Below are 16,212 nucleotides of genomic sequence, written 5' to 3' on the forward strand. Positions count from 1 at the left end.
CTCGTCAAAAATCACTGTACAATGTAGCTCAGATTTGGGCATTACAATCCTGGGTAATATAGCCTGCACATCCTTTTTCCATTTTTCCCAGGTTTCCTGAATCTGATCTGCGATGTCTCCTATCCAAAAGACATTAGCCTTCTTGTCTTCTCGCACTATCAATTGAGCCCCTGCTCCTTCCACACTCAGCCCATTTCTGGTGCATTCTAATTTTAATTCCAGTTTCAATAAGGCATCTCTGCCTAACAAATTAATCGGAGTTCCTTTAAGTACTAGCACCGGCAAAACAATTCCTTTATTTCCCGTTCTCAACAGCACTGGAGCCGTGCACTGTGTCAACTGTGTTTTCCCCGAGAATCCTACCGTCTTAATAAACTTTCCTGACATGGGAAGGTGAAGGGCATACTGTGGCTGTATGCAAGTGTATGTGGCTCCAGTATCTATCATCATTGGTGTCAGTTGCCCTTCTAACATAACCTGAACAATGGGTTCCTCGTCTGCCTCCCTTGTTATCATTGGGTAATGTCCTTTCCCACTCGAGTTCTCGGGGCACCCCTCATACCTTGCATAGGGGTTCACAGGTCCGCTTGGGCCTGTGGGGGCTGGTCCTTGGCTAAACTTTAGTTTCCTTCTTATCGGTTCCTGCTGGTGTGTGACAGGCCATAGTGTAAATGGACAATCTCTTCTCATGTGACCTGGCTGATTACATTCCCAGCACAATCTCACTACGTCTCTTTCCCCCTGTTTCCTCACTGGTCCCCTCTGCCCATAGCTTCTCTGTCCCCCTCCTTGGAACTTCCAGTCCTGTCTGGGCTGTTTGAATTTAGTCTGTTCCTGATAGGGCATTTGTGGGAATGCACCCTCAAAGACGTTGATTATTGGCATGGGGTTTTCCAGCCCTTGTCTTACAGTATGATCGGTTCCTCCATATAGCAGTGCTTTGTCCAGTTCGATGGCTGTACTCAGACCGGTGGTTGCTGGCAGCATCTTTTTGTTTTTCTCTTTTTCCTTCTTTTTGAGTTCTTTGAGCTGCATTTGTATTAACTTCCTTTGCACCTCTTCCTGCTGCTCAGCCAACCTTCGTTTGTCTTTCTGGTATTTCTCAACCGCATGGACTATGTGGTCGCTAAATTCTTGTGGGATCATTGACGTCAGCCCAACCACTTCCTCCGGTTTGGATTTTACTTGTGGAGGCATTGCATCCAAAATGCTATGTCAGAACAGTGTGGTGATAAATAAGCTATTCTCCACCTCTTGCTCAGTCTCCAGTCTCCACCTTTTCAACTGGTTTTCTACGTAGGCTGCTGGGTTTTCAGTGTCTCCCAGTCGATTCCCTTTTAATGCTTTGGGGTCCACTTTGGGTGGATAAAGCTTCCTGAGGGCCTGCCATACCCTCTGCCTCACTGTCAAACCCGTCTCCATCAGTTCTCGGGTTGTTGGACTTTACTATGCCAGCCATTTCCATTAGTTCGTTAAATTTGGAGTTTCCCATCAACCTTATCAATAGTGTCTTCAAATCTCCCATAGCCAATAATTATCCCGCCATTTCTTCTTCAAAGGCTCTAATCCATTTCCCTACTCCTTCATGTAGATTGGGCAGAGTGTTTTTCAGCCCTTCTAGGTCCTGGGATCCCCAAGGGATGTACTGCACTTGTCTGATCCTTTAACTAACAATGACATCATTCTTCCTCCTTCTTCCCACCTGCCCTGGCTCTCCTCCTCACCTGCCTCCCCATCTGTCTCAGGGTATGTCTTTACTGCCTCCCACACAAATGTCTCCGGGGTCCTCTTCTTCCCTCGGTCTCCCTGTGGAGTTCTTCCTTTCTGTCCTGATTCAATACTTGGTTGGCCCCTGGAGTATTTTTCGCATCTCCTCTGGCAATCCCCTCTCAGTAACTTATCTAGCTCTCTCTCTACTTCCACAAGTCGCTCCCCTACCGCCTCCTTCTGCTCTTCTAGGCTTCTGCCTCCTACCTCTTCCCCACAAATTCTCGCATCCTCTCTCTCTCCACTTAACTCTTGCTCCTCCAATGAGTCACCTTCTCTTTCTTCCTGTCCGTGTCTGTACACCTGTGGCAGGGACTCCTCATGATCCTTACTCGTGCTTGATTCCCTTCTCTCTTGCGTTTCTCCGAGACTCTCATCTCCTATCTTTTTCCACTTCCTGTTGAATGCCTCAGCTCTTCCTGCCCTGATGAGCCACTTTCTTTTCTAGTCTGTTTATTTCCATAGTATAACCGATACTCCTCATACTCCTTTTCCTCTCTCAAGTATCTCATCCGTTCAATCTCTTCTTTCATTTCTCTTTGCCTGTTCCACCTTTATCCTTTCTGTCTGTATCTCCTTCCATCTCGCCGCTTTTTCCTTCTCGTATTGTCTTCTTTCCTCCTCATTATCCCAAACTTGTACTTCTCCCTGCATGTTTACTGTCCGCGTCAGCAAGAGGCACTGCTTAGGGGTTCCTTCCTCATTATAGGGAGGGGGCTTTTCTGTTTCTTTCGCATCCGGGTACGGAGCTGAAGCCAGTTTCTCACTGTACCTTCCTCTCTCTCTAACAGGCGGTTTCTCCAGCACCTTAGTGTCTTCCTCGCTTGTAATCAATATTCTACCTGTCCTCCTCAGCCTTTCTCCCTCTGTTCTGAAGAGTTTTAGCACTTCCATTTCTCGTTCTCTTTTTTGCCCTCTTTTCTTAGATTTATCTTTTGGTTTGCACAAGCTTACATCAAACGTTCCTTCTCTTGGCCACTTTGTGACCAGGTTTTTGGTTCTTTTTCCCCATTTTTCTGAAGTTTTTGTGATCTCATATTTATTTATTGGGAATTTTTTGCTCAGAATCTCTACTGCCGTTCCTTTACCTGTCATGTTGTTCTCTCTTTTTAAGGTATTTCAGAGATTCACAGTTCATTTACTGGATAATATTATTTACTCTAATTCTCTGCCTAGTCTATTATCTATCTACCAGCGCTTTAAACTATATATTGGACTATTCTGTTCTGCCCGTACAGACCTCTATTCAGAGCGGTATCCACAGAACTTGTCCTTTGCACCTCGTCTATTCAGACCCTTATCTCTTAAGGCGGTGTCCACGGGGATTTTCTCTATTTTCCCTTTCCCTGCCTGCTCAGACCTTCGTTTTATACGAAGCGGTATCCACAGGGACTTACCAACATCACGTGGAATTTTTCTTAACTTAACTCCTTATTAACTTATTTGTACTTACCCTCACTGCAGCGTTCTTGATCAATCCTCTGAGCCTCCTGTTAACCCCCAATTCTGCCAGATTCTTTGGACCAAAGAGCCCCTTCGGCAGTGGTTCCACACTTCTGAGACTCCAAGACCTCCCCAAAACCAACAGAATTCTTAGTCCAAATTGTCGCAAAAAGCGCTTACCTTTTGTTTGGGTGCACCCTTAATTCTGTTAGCCTTGTGGGGGTCCCTATAGGACTGGGAAGCGTCCCCAGTCTGCTGTTTCCTTTCTGCGGGTCTCTTTCCAGTCCTGCCGCGGTCGCCAATTTTGTTGTGGTTTTTCATGCCCCACAAATGACCAGGAGTTGCAGAAGATCCTTCAAGAAGGGTTAAACTTTAATTTGTAAATTAAAGCTGAGACAGTCAGTGAGCTAGTTGCTGATTGCCCACTGATCCTTGGACATAGCATGTTTTATAGCAATCTCCTGGTTTAGTTGCATTAGCATATCCAATCGGTCTATAGTTGCATATCACACATATCCGCCACTATTGTTTCTACCCATTGACTTAATCATGTTCTAATTACATGTCTTAGCTACCTCTCATTAACACACCATTGTCTTCTACATACTTAAGAGTTTGTGACTTAATCATGTTCTAATTTACATCTCTTAGCTACCTCTCATTAACACACCATTGTCTTCTACATTCTTAATATTTCATTCTCCTACTAAATTGGGTGCATGCATAGCAAATAGCAAGTTTCAAAGCTGACTACATAGTTTTGGTTACACAGCAAACAATCTCAACTTTTATACTCCAATAACATCTTGAACCTTTCTAAAGTCTTGTAGCATCAGACTTCAATTTAATAACCACCTATTTTTATTTCTTTCCTTCAGCAAACAAAACTAAGGAGTTGTGATCTTAGCTTACGTGTATCTACAAAAGTTCATGCAAATGCTAATCTTTCTGTTGTTTTCAAACTTAACAGGCAGGCTTCCATGGGGTTGTCTTTATTATTTACATGCTTTGTCAAAATCACGTACAACTGGCTTTTGCTATTTAAAAATGGCGTCTCCACTAACCGTCGCCTCTTTTCCGGTTAATTCCCACGTGGGGAGCTTGGCCTGGCGAAATAGGCTTTTGGCCGCTTCTTCCATAAGAGTTATTTTATCAACAATGTGTCCCAAACTTAGACCATCTTCTGAATTTCCACCCAATTCTTTAATTTTACACAGGTTGCTAGTTTTCTCTTCAGGACCCTTCAGGCTATTAGCTTTCAGTTCGAACTCTTTGTTCAAGCAGCATTTCAAATTCTGCCTTTTCACACCACACTCTGGAATAACAATAGCATGCCCCCCCCCGCCCCCCCCCGTCATCTTCCAACTCAACCTGTAAGTGATCCGCAGGCTTTGTGGCACCACACCATTGAAACGACTGGAGCCTGGTTGCTGCCTTTGATATTAATCCAGCCTTTAAATTTTCTTCATTCGATTTGGGAACTACATATTTCCCTTTTCCTTCAATAAAAATATTCAGCTCCCCACTTTTGATCTCCGCATTAACTTTTAACACACCTTCGAGCACAGACACCTGGGAACTCTCACTTCCCACTATTACCAAGGTTAACCCTTTCTTCACTGAACCAAGTCCATCTGACCCACAAGGACTGCATTCCTTTTCAACTGAATCAAATACCTCAGACTTTTTCTGAGCTCCATTACTAGGTTCAGTACCACGTGCATCCACATCTTGGACACACTCAAACAGGACATTTGCCTCTTCCAGGCTTTCAATACCAGTACCCCGTCCAAATTATAAATTCCCCTGAACCTCCCAGCTACTCTCTGGGCAACTCCCTTCCGGAGTAAACTCAAACCCGCAGGCTGAAACAACCTCATCTGCCAAACCCAGCAGACTTCTTCAAGGTAAGGACACCCTTTTCATCTAGGACTGCCCTCATTTCATTATCGGGAACACCTTTAGAATTTTCAACTTCTTCAAACAGTTCTGCCAAACCAGACAGATCATCCATGTCCAACTCTGGACCTTTTAACAGCTCTATCTGTTTCTCATCTTTATCTCCTGCCTCTAGAACTTTTCTCCTCGCTAAGGGCAGGTCTACCTCCTCTCCCTTACTCTCTTTCACTTTACTACTCTTCATTTTACCACCCTCTAAACCCTCATGGTACAGGGTCGGTAAGAACGTCTCAGCCAAATTGATACTGGCCTGATTTAAACTGCTCTCTGTCTCAGCTGCCTTTCTCGACATGCTGCGAGTGACTGCGCATGTGGGATAGATCTGCGAATCTATGGGCGGAGCCTCAACACTCACAGGCTGTTTTGTCAGCGTCATTGCTGCCCAAACCTTACCACCGGCTAAATCAATACCCAGAAGGACATCCACGTCAGTTCTCGGGAATTCTGATCGCACCCCCATTTTAACTGGTCCAGAGACTAGCTCACAATTCATAATGACCCTATGCAAGGGCACCATTTCCATCCCTTTGCCTATTCCTTTCACAGCTACCATTCCCGTCTTGCGACCAAAATCTAGTACCTTACTGCTAATCAATGATGGCTCAGCCCCCGTGTCTCTCCAGATCCGTACTGGAACTGGTGTGTCTCCCTCCTTCACAGACATGGTTCCGTTGGACATACAAGTCTCAGACCCTTCTCGTACTCTGTCTACCCGGGGCTCTCTTGTCGATTTACTGATTACCACGGCACATCCTATAGGGACTGCTGCTTTCCCTTTTCCTGTCTCCTTCCTCGGAGCAAAGCACCTAGATGCAATATGTCCCTCCTTTCCACAATTAAAACAGGTCAAGTCCGGATATCTCTGGCCGTCTTGCCTCTCCCCCTCAATCTTACCGCTAGCTCCCGGCGGGACCTCTGCCTCAGCCGGCGGGCTTTCTCTATCGTTCCCACGGTCTCTCTAGGAACTTTTATTCGAGGACAGCTTTGTCTTGTGGGTTAGGGCATATTCATCTGCGAACCTAGCAAATTCCGAGATGGACTTATTCGGCTTCTCATTCAAATACATCCGGATATCCTCTGAAACACAACCTTTAAATTCCTCAATCAGAATTAACTCCCTGAGATGCCAAAAATCCTCTTCCACTATTTCTGCTGTACACCAACGATCCAAGAGCACACCCTTCTCATAGGCAAACTCGGTATACGTCTGATTCCACCCTTTCTTTAAAGTTCTGAACTTTTGTCTATACACTTCAGGTACTAGCTCATAACTCCGGAGAATGGCCGCCTTTACTTTGTCATAACTCTCCTCCTCTCCCTCCTCCATGGCCAACGGCGTATATGCCCGCTGTGCCTTCCCTTTTAACACACTTTGTAACAGCGCCACCCACTGATCTCTGGGCCACTTCTGATTCACTGCCACCTTTTCAAAAAGCAAGAAATAATTATCAACATCCGTCTCAAACAGAGGTACTAACCTCAACTCCCAACTAATATTAAACTGCTCCTCTCGGTCTGACCCCTGAACTCGTTGCTCTTGCCTTAACATCTCCATTAAGTCATGTTTCCTCTGTTTCTCTGCCTCCCTCTCCTTCTCGGCCCTTTCCTTCTCTTTTTCAGCTGCTTCCAGCTGTTTTAACTGAATTTCATGCTCTCTTTGTTTCTCAGCTCTTTCCTGCTCCCATTTCACCTCTAACTCTTTTAGCTGGAGCGCATGCTCCCTTTCTCTCTCTCTCTCTCTCTCTCTCTCTGCTCTTTCATTCTCCTTCTGAGCTGCTTCCAGCTGCTTTAACTTAATTGCATGTTCCAACCTTAATTTCTCCAACTCTAACTGAGCCGTCCCACTGGCTGGTACCTTTTCAGGGATGTTTTCCAATACCTCAGCTGCAAACACATTCTTCCCGATATAATACTGAGTTATTGCCCTTCGCACCTCCTGCTTTTTCATTGACAACCTCACCTCTGCGAGGTTTAACCCCTTCACCAAATTTATCAAGTCTGATTTGGTGGCCGCCTCTAGTGCCTCCAGAGTCGGGTTTTCTATAAATTCACCCACGTCCATCTTTGCTGGTTTCCCGTCTGGCTACCTGCGTAACCAGAACCAAGTTTGGACTTACAAGCCCGATTCACTGGCCTCCCAATTTGGTGTCAAATCCTGAGACGAGAACCCCAATTGTTACGTACCCCGTAACTGGGTCACTTACCAGCAAAGATAGAGAGGTCCGTTGAAGTCTGATGGTACTATTTTTAACAGTATTTATTGATAAAAATATACAAAAATAATATCAATGCAAACATGCAGATAATATACGTCGTCAATACTAAATCTAAAAGTGCGGGTATAATAATAATCAATAAGAAATAGCTCTGTCGTTGTCTAGGGGATAATGTATTGTCCGATGGAAATATAAAGGTCACTCAAGTTCATTCAAGCTGCAGCTTTTTGGTTGGAGAGAAAACGGGTTAAAACTTGCCCAGTCCTTTTATGATGTCATTCCTTCAAGAGTCGTTGGGAGTTGATTTCAATGTTGTTAGCTAAAAACCGTTCTTCCGTGGTAAAGGCCACCGATTCCGGGGCAAATGGAAATGGACGCACGTGGCCTTCCCACCGGCTTTCGTTATTACGGGATCGCTAGCATTTCTTCTGGTGCGTCTGAGGGGCTGTTCCCACAGACCCTCTTTTTATCCTGACTCACAGGGTCTCAGATGTCAATCAGGTTGGGATGATGCAATCCCTCCACCGACCCCCCCCCCCCAGTTCATTGCCTGGGGGCTTTGATGCATCGTACAGTATTCAATACACAATCCTGTCTCCAAGAGACAATAGCCGTTATCAATGGTTCCGCCTTTCGGAGGCCAGGATACATTCCAAACTCTTTGTGGATTCTGCATGTCTTTCTCTCATTTTCTGGGTCTCCTGACTCGAATCAATAGCAATCCTGCGATTCTCAAAAAGGAGGGGGCCACGGGCGTAACACCTTAAGCAAACCATGCTGACTTTGGTCTATTTTATCATGTGTCTCCAAGTACCTTGAAACCACATCCTTAACTATTGACACCAACATCTTCCCAACCATCGAGGTAGGCCAACTGGCTTATAATTCCCTTTTCTCTGCCTCCCTCTCTTCTCGAAGAGTGGAATGACATTTGTAATAGTCAAGTCCTCCAGAACCATCCTAAACTCTATTGATTCTTGGAAGATCATTACTCATGCCTCCACAATCTCTGCAGCCACCTCTTTCAGAACCCTGGGGTGTAGACCATCTGGTCCAGGTGACTTGTCTACCTTTAGACCTTTCAGCTTCCTAAGCACCTTCTCCCTAGAAATAGCAACTGTACTCATTTCTGCCCCTTCTGGCACACTGCTAGTGTTTTCACAGTAAAGACTGATGCAAAATACTTATTCAATTATCTACCATTTCCTTGCCCCCATTACTACCTCTCCAGCATCATTTTCCATCAGTCCAATATCAACACTTGCCTCTCTTTTACTGATCATATATTTGAAAAATTTTTTGGCATCATTTTTGATATTACTGGCTGGCTTACCTTCATATTTCATCTCTTTCCCCCTCATGTTTCTTTTTAGTTGCCTTCTGCTGGTTTAAAAAAATTTCCCAATTATCTAACGTCCCACAAACTTCTGCTCTATTATATGCCCTCTCTATTGCTTTTTAGTCCGGGAGAATGGTAGAGGGTAAATGAGGCAGCAGGTAGAAGTTGCTACAATGAGACAGGGGCTGGTGGGGGCAGAAGCATTCGTTCTAGAGAACATTGTGGGAGAAGTTGTTGGAGATGTTGGTATGTGGGAGCAGAGTCTGAAACTCTCTTAGCTTTTAAGTTGCATGTAAGGAACAATGAAGCCAGTGATTTAAAATGCACGAGGCTAGATCATTAAATTGCTACTCTCATTCACCCTGTTATGACAAGAACTGCCTGGGTTGGTCCTTCCTTTTGGGATGAATGACCTCACGTCCCAAACCCAGGAGGGCATAGACTCCTGAGAGTAAGAACTGAAGCTCAGAAATGCCAACATGGACTGATAACTCAAATAGCAATCTCCATCACTTTAAATGCCTTGAGCCCATGGGAAAAGCAACCATTCCCCGCGTAGAATGGATCAAAGGTAGAGGCAGGCAGGTCACAAAGTTTGCTGAAGGTACACATACCCGGTGGCCACATTATTCCAAACCTATCGATACGGCTTCATCTCCAGGACAGAGAGATTGTGGAACAATCCGTAACAGCTATATGAGAGATTCTAAAAATTATATATGAATACTCAGGATATGAATACCATAGGCAAACTAACATTTGTGTATTTTTATCCATGTGCCCCCTTGGATTGGATGGCTTGTTGAGCCATTTCATTAGAGAAAATAAAAGATTTAATTATATTTCCGTGTGACCAGAGAGACATAAAAGTCATACTAGGTAAGCCTGGCTGATTTCTGTCTTTGAAGGGACGTAGAGAACCACTGAGTTTATATACACTATATATGTGACTTTGGATAAACTGGGTGAATGTTGCTTAAAAAATCATTGATTTTAACATTCAAAAAGTTGATTAAGCCAGTGAATTAATTAATGCATAAACCACCCAGTACATCTTCAGTTAACCTGTTTCTGAGCACAGACTATTAATAATAAATCTGACAACTTTTATTTTTATTAAATACTATTTTATTGTTATTTTGAAACTTGAAGCATGATACAATAATGTTGTGCATTTATTTTGCTCCACTTTGATAGAATGAATGGAATGTAAGTTTTGAATTATAGTTACTCAGTCTAACCTAAGTCACACACCACATATAACACTATTTTATTCCTTGCTTGATGAAGCTGACAAAATTTTCTCATTTTCTTCATGTGCTTCTATATAACAGATAGGAAGAAAGAACACTTCTAAACTCTTGTTAATGTTGAATGATGCTTACTAATGTAACGCACGTCCCTTTGAATTTTCAAAGCCCTTCAAAGAAGGATGTTTTCTGTATGTTTTCTATGCAGCTGTATCACACTTGAATTTCAAACAGATGGCTTCGAAGGTAAATATGGTGAAAGTATTTGAAGGGGCGCAGCGTCACCTTGTGGACAATGTGCTCAATAGCGCTTATTTGCAGCTATTCTTGGAGTTTGGCTTTTCATCATTTCCAAGTAGCCTCACTAACTTGGGTTTTCTATTAAATCAATAACAAATAATTTAATTGAAAAATAGTTTCTGAATAATTAGCAATAAACAAGCAAAAATCTGGAGATGCTGGAAATCCAAGCAACACACACAAAAAATACTGGAGGAACTCAGCAGGCCAGGCAGTATCTATGGCAAAGAGAAAACAGTCGATGTTCCACACCAAGACCGTTCATCAGGACTGGGGAAAGAAGATGAGAAGTCAGTGTAAAAAGGTCGGAGGAGAGGAAGAAGAAGTACCAAGTGGTAGATGATAAGTGAAACTGGGATAGAGGAAGCTGTGGACTGGTGTGTCAGAATGGAAATGGTAAGCAGAATTAAAATGGGTGGCCACCAGGAGATCCCCCATTTTCTGGCAGATGGAGCGTAAGTGCTCGACAAAGCAGTCTCCCAATCTACATCAGGTCTCAGCGACACACAGGAGGCCGCAGCAGTTGCTCAGGATACAGAAGATGATCCTGAAAGACTCACAGGTGAAATGTTGCCTACCTGAATGGTAGTGAGGGAGGAGGTGTAGGGGCAGGTGTAGCACTTGTTCCGCTTGCAAGGATATGTGCCAGGAGGGAGATCAGTGGGGAGGGGCAAATGGACAAGGGTGTCGTGTAGGGAGTGATCCCTGTGGAAAGCAGAAAGTGGGGGGGAGGGACAGGTGTCCTTGGTGGTGGGATCCCGTTGGAGTTGACAGAAGTTTTGGAGAGTTATATGCTAGATGTGGAGGCTGGTGGGGTGGTAGGTGAGGACAAGAGGAATCCTACTCCCTGGTGGGTGGGTGGGGAGAGGGCAGACATGTGCAAAATGGAAGAGATGCGGGTGAGGGCAGTGTTGATGATGGAGAAAGGAAAGCCCCTTTCTTTGAAGAAGGAGGACATCTCGTTAATTCTGTAATGAAAAGCCTCGTCCTGAGAGCAGATGCTGCAGAGATGGAGGAATTGAGAGAAGATGATGGCATTTTCATAAGTAACATGGAGGGAAGTGGTATAGTCCTAATAATTATCTTTAACAGGTCTAAAAGTTCCATTTAAATGACTAGTACTTTCTGCTAACCCTACCCCAAAAAAAAGCTGAATCAGAATCAGAATCAGGTTTATTATCACACACATAAATGTGAAATTTGTTGCTTTGCATCAGTAGGAGAGTGCAAGATATAAAAATTACTATAAGTTATTAAATAAATAGAAAGATAGATAGATGTATGGTGCAAAAAAGGAAGAGTGAGGGTTTGTGGACTGCTCATCTAAAAAATATTAGCTTGATCTCCTTCAGTGATTCCTATGGTGACCAGGAGTTACAATGTGTATACCTACAAGCTGACTGCATAAAAGCATACAGTATACTGTATATGATACACTAACATTAGTGAGGTTGCCAGTCCTCATCAGTATTATTCACTGAAATGGAGAGCAAATTTTGCATCTGATGTGCAAAGTTAAGTGTACACATCCAAGTACAAATTGCACAGCAGGTAATATCTGTGGAAAGAGAAACTAAATTAACTTCTCAGGGCAAACACTGAAAAAAATGAGAAAATAAATTAGTTTTAAGTTAGGGTGCAGATTGGAGACCGAAAGCAATGAATACCTTGCCAGGGTAAGGCTGCTAGGTGATATCAATTTTTACAGAGCTGCCTGGCTCTTAGACTAATAATAGTACTTGCTGAGAGACAAAGGGAGGAAACAGGGATACATAAATGCTTTGAAATGGCAGTCAGAGCTGTAATCAAAACTGGAAATCAAAAGGAGAATGCTGGACATCAGACCGAGTCTATGATAAGAGACAAATAGAGCCAGTATCACAGATGGATAGCTTCACAGTGTGGCACAGTCGAGCAGCCAGTGGAACAGCTGATTCACAGGTTGAATTGCGTGGGTTTAATCCTTGACCTTTGGTAGTCTATACGGGATTTGCACATTCCCTTTGTGACCCGGGTGCTCTGGTTTGCTAACTACAGTCTGGTAAATTAATTGGTTACTGCAACCTGTCCATGGTATGTAGATGTGTGAAATTGCTGGAACCGTATGGAAAATAAAATGGGCTATGGTTGGATTAATGTAAAAGTAGATGTTTAATGGTCAGCCTGGACTCTGTGGGCCAAATGGCTTTCTGTAACTCTCTATTACTCTCTTACGGGCCAGTTCGGTAACAAGCAAAAATAGCAAGTTATACTAGATTGTTGAACTTGATATTGAATCCTGAAGGCTGTCACATGTCCAGCTGCAAGATGAGTTGCTGCTCCTCAAGTTATGTAGTTATGTTGTGTCTCATTGAAACAGTGCACGAGGCCATAGACAGAAAAGTCGTGGTAATCTGTTAGGAAACTGAAGGCTAAGGATCTCCTCTGTGAGCTGATGTGAAATATTCCCCAAAACAATCACTCATTCTGCATTTAGCTTCTGCTGTGTAGAGCAGACCGTATTGTGAACACCAGAAGCAATATATTAGATTGGAAGATATGCAAGGGATTTGCTGCTTTACAAGAAAGTAAAAATTGTAACAGTCAGAAGTACTGATGGTTTGAGTCCTTCCACTCAGTCTGCAATCTGTGGCCTGCTGCACTCTTCCTCTGAGATCCAAGGCAAGCATCTCATTTTCCCAATGCCGTATTGTTGTCTTATATAATCATTCGAGGGACATGGGCTTTGCAGGCAGAGCCAGCATTTTATTGCCCACCCCTGTTTGCCCTGAGAAGGTGGTGGTGAACATAACTCTTGAATTTCTGCAGTGCTTGTGGTGTGGGAATGCCCACAATGCTGCTAAGGAGTAAGTTCCAAGATTGTGACCCAGTGTTGGTGAAGGAATGGCAATATATTTACTGGCTAGGATGGCATGTTGTTTGGAGGGCAACTTCCAGGGGTGGGGTGTTCGCATGGTTTTGTTGCTTCTGCCAGTAGAAACCATGGGTCCGGAAGGTGCTGTCTACTAAGCTTGCTGGACTCAAATTAAACCACTTCAGACAACTTGATTTTCTTTTGCTTGTATCTGATCTGGCCAGTTCTGGCACATGATGATTATTTGTAACATAAACCCATTCCACAGACACCACCTGGTTTGTTGGTCATTCCCTTTGGTATTAAGTTGCTGCATTTCACAGCTCTCACGCATCTCTTTCTTTGTAATCTCTCTCTCTAACTGTCCACATTAAACAGAATCACCTCAATAACTTCACCATATCAGGGATATTTTCCTTATTCCTCTTCCACATTTTCTTCAGCTTAAACCCAACTTGGACAAATGTAGGTTCTTGGCCAGAAACTTTGACTCCTTATTGCCCTCCATGGATGCTACCTGACCAGCTGAGTTCCTCCAGCAATTTGTGTGTTTCTCTGAAAGCTTCAAGTGGAATCTTGTAATATTAGGAAGGCAGAGGTCTTGGGAGGAAATACATAGAAAAAAGAAAAATCTTCAAAAGATTGTGAGGGAAAAGAGAGTTAAAATAAATCACTAATTCGATAAATCAGCAAAAAGTCTGCAGAAATTTGGAAGTGCATATGGCCAGAACTTGGTGGGGAGGGATGGTGTTCTTGTGTTTTTTTTTAAACAGTAAATGCATTACCTGCACCTCTGTCCAGGCAGTGAATTTACTGTTGGTAAAATACCCATTGTTAAAACCTATAGTAATGGCAACTAAATAATTGATGCTTGCTAGCAGTAAAGCCTTTAATTCTGTCCAGATAATAAATGTGAAGTGTTTGAGATGAGGTTACATAAGAACATGTTTTTATAGGAATATAAGGAATGAGAATAGCAATAGGCAGCATAGTCCTTCAATCAACTTCTGCCATTCAACAAATCATGGTTGGCCTTCTATGTTAAACACTGATTTCATTCCCAATCCCCGTACCCCTTTTCCTCATATTCCAAAATCTGTTGTTTTGATTGCAAATAGTGATTGAGCCTCTACAATCTTCAGAGGTAGAGAGTCCAAAAATTCTGAATGGCAAAAGTGATACATGTCTTATTCCTAAATGATTTATCTCTTTAGATCTGTGACCTCTAGGTCTAAATCCAATGAGGTGAGATGTGATCCAATTACTAAGAGAATAAAATCGGAACTGAAATAAGGGGCTTACAGCATGGATCATGGAGTCTATGATAGTCATCTGGATGTCACCTACAGAGTTTCCTTTTACATAGGAGTGGCTGTGATGTGTTCAAACCTTTGAGCAGAAGTAGATTTTCACGGCAGCTGAGTAGCCCAAAATGTCCACTGTTTACTCTTTTCCACCGATGCTGCCTGACCTGCTGAGTTCCTTCAGCATTTTGTGTGTGTTGCTTTGGATTTCCAGCATCTGCAGATTTTCTCTTGTTTTAGATCTGCCGAATCTCTTGTGCTTCTGAGTATCTTGTTGTATGTGGGCATGAGCAAACATAGTGTAGGTGCCCCATTTACAGTGCACCAGCACTTTGTCCTTTACAGCCATCCCGAGCTCCCAGTTGCATGCCATTTCAATCCATTCCCTCTCCCTAATTGCCCCATCTGACCTCTGTCTTTCCATTGTGTGTGTGAGGTCCAATGCAAACTAAGGGAACAACACTTTTATCTTGTTATTTCATGCTTGTTGTTTATTTATTAACTACATTTGCACAATTTGTTTACAGTTTCCAGTTCCTGATGTTTACAGTTTACAGATCCTGTTTACAATTACTGTTCTATAGATTTGCTAAATATGCCCACAGAAAAGAATCTCAGGGTTGTATGTGGTGACATGTATGTACTCTGATAATAAACTTTACTTTTAACTTTGAACACCTTATATTCTGCCTGGGTAGTGTACAACTGAACAGCAAGAACATTTGAGTTCTCCAATTTCAAATAACCCTTCCTTCGGGTTTTCTCCTGGGCCTCCCTCTTCCTTCAATGTAACTCCATTCCTCCAATTTTCATCTATTTTCTACTCCCTTATAGTCCCCATTAGCCATTTTCAAACCCCTTGCCCTCCTGGTTCTTATCTAGCTATATAACCATATAACAATTACAGCATGGAAACTGGCCATCTCGGCTGTCTAGTCCATGTTGAACACTTACTCTCACCTGGTCCCACTGACCTGCACTCAGTCCATAACCCTCCATTCTTTTCCTGTCCGTATACCTATCCAATTTTTAATTTTTTTAATCTATTATGCATTATTTCACCCACTTGATCTCCCCTTTCTTCTACCTGGTTCATCCACAGATAACTCCATCATGGCATCAGCCACCCTCGAAGACATCTTCCAAAAAGTGGTGTATCAAGAATGCAGCATCCATTATTAGGGACCCTCACCATCCAGGGCATCCCCCCCTTTACTGGGAGGGTGTGCAGAAGCCTGAAGACACACACTCAATGTTTTAGGAACATCTTCTTCCCCTCCACCATCAGATTTCTGAATGGTCCATGAACCCATCAACACCCACTCACTATTTTGTTCTCTGTTTGCACTATTTTGAACTCTACCTCTCCACTCATGGTGCCATTCCCATCTTCCAGTGGCCTTGATGTTCCCACATCACCCTCTAGCAGCTGTTTCCACTCTTTCCCACTCCTGGATCCATCTGCCTCTTTTTTCCCGGTCACCACCTACTATCCCCCTGGCTCTTACCTCCCAACTCCAACCCTCCCTCTTCCCTACCTGATCTGTCTATCATCTTTCACCCATCCTCAGTCCACCTACTGGCCCCATCTCACTACTCCCCACCTCTGCACCTCTATATTCTGGTTACCATACTCAGTTCTGATGCAAAGTTTGGCTCTGAAATAATCAACAACTTTAATCACCCCCCCTCATTGCGGCAGGAGAGGAGGCCATAGACTGACATATCAGATTACAGATCTAATGCAGCAGTTATGAATTACTGCCACTGTCTGTAAGGA

Source organism: Hypanus sabinus, chromosome 14 (genome assembly GCF_030144855.1).
Source record: "Hypanus sabinus isolate sHypSab1 chromosome 14, sHypSab1.hap1, whole genome shotgun sequence".
NCBI lineage: Eukaryota > Metazoa > Chordata > Chondrichthyes > Myliobatiformes > Dasyatidae > Hypanus > Hypanus sabinus.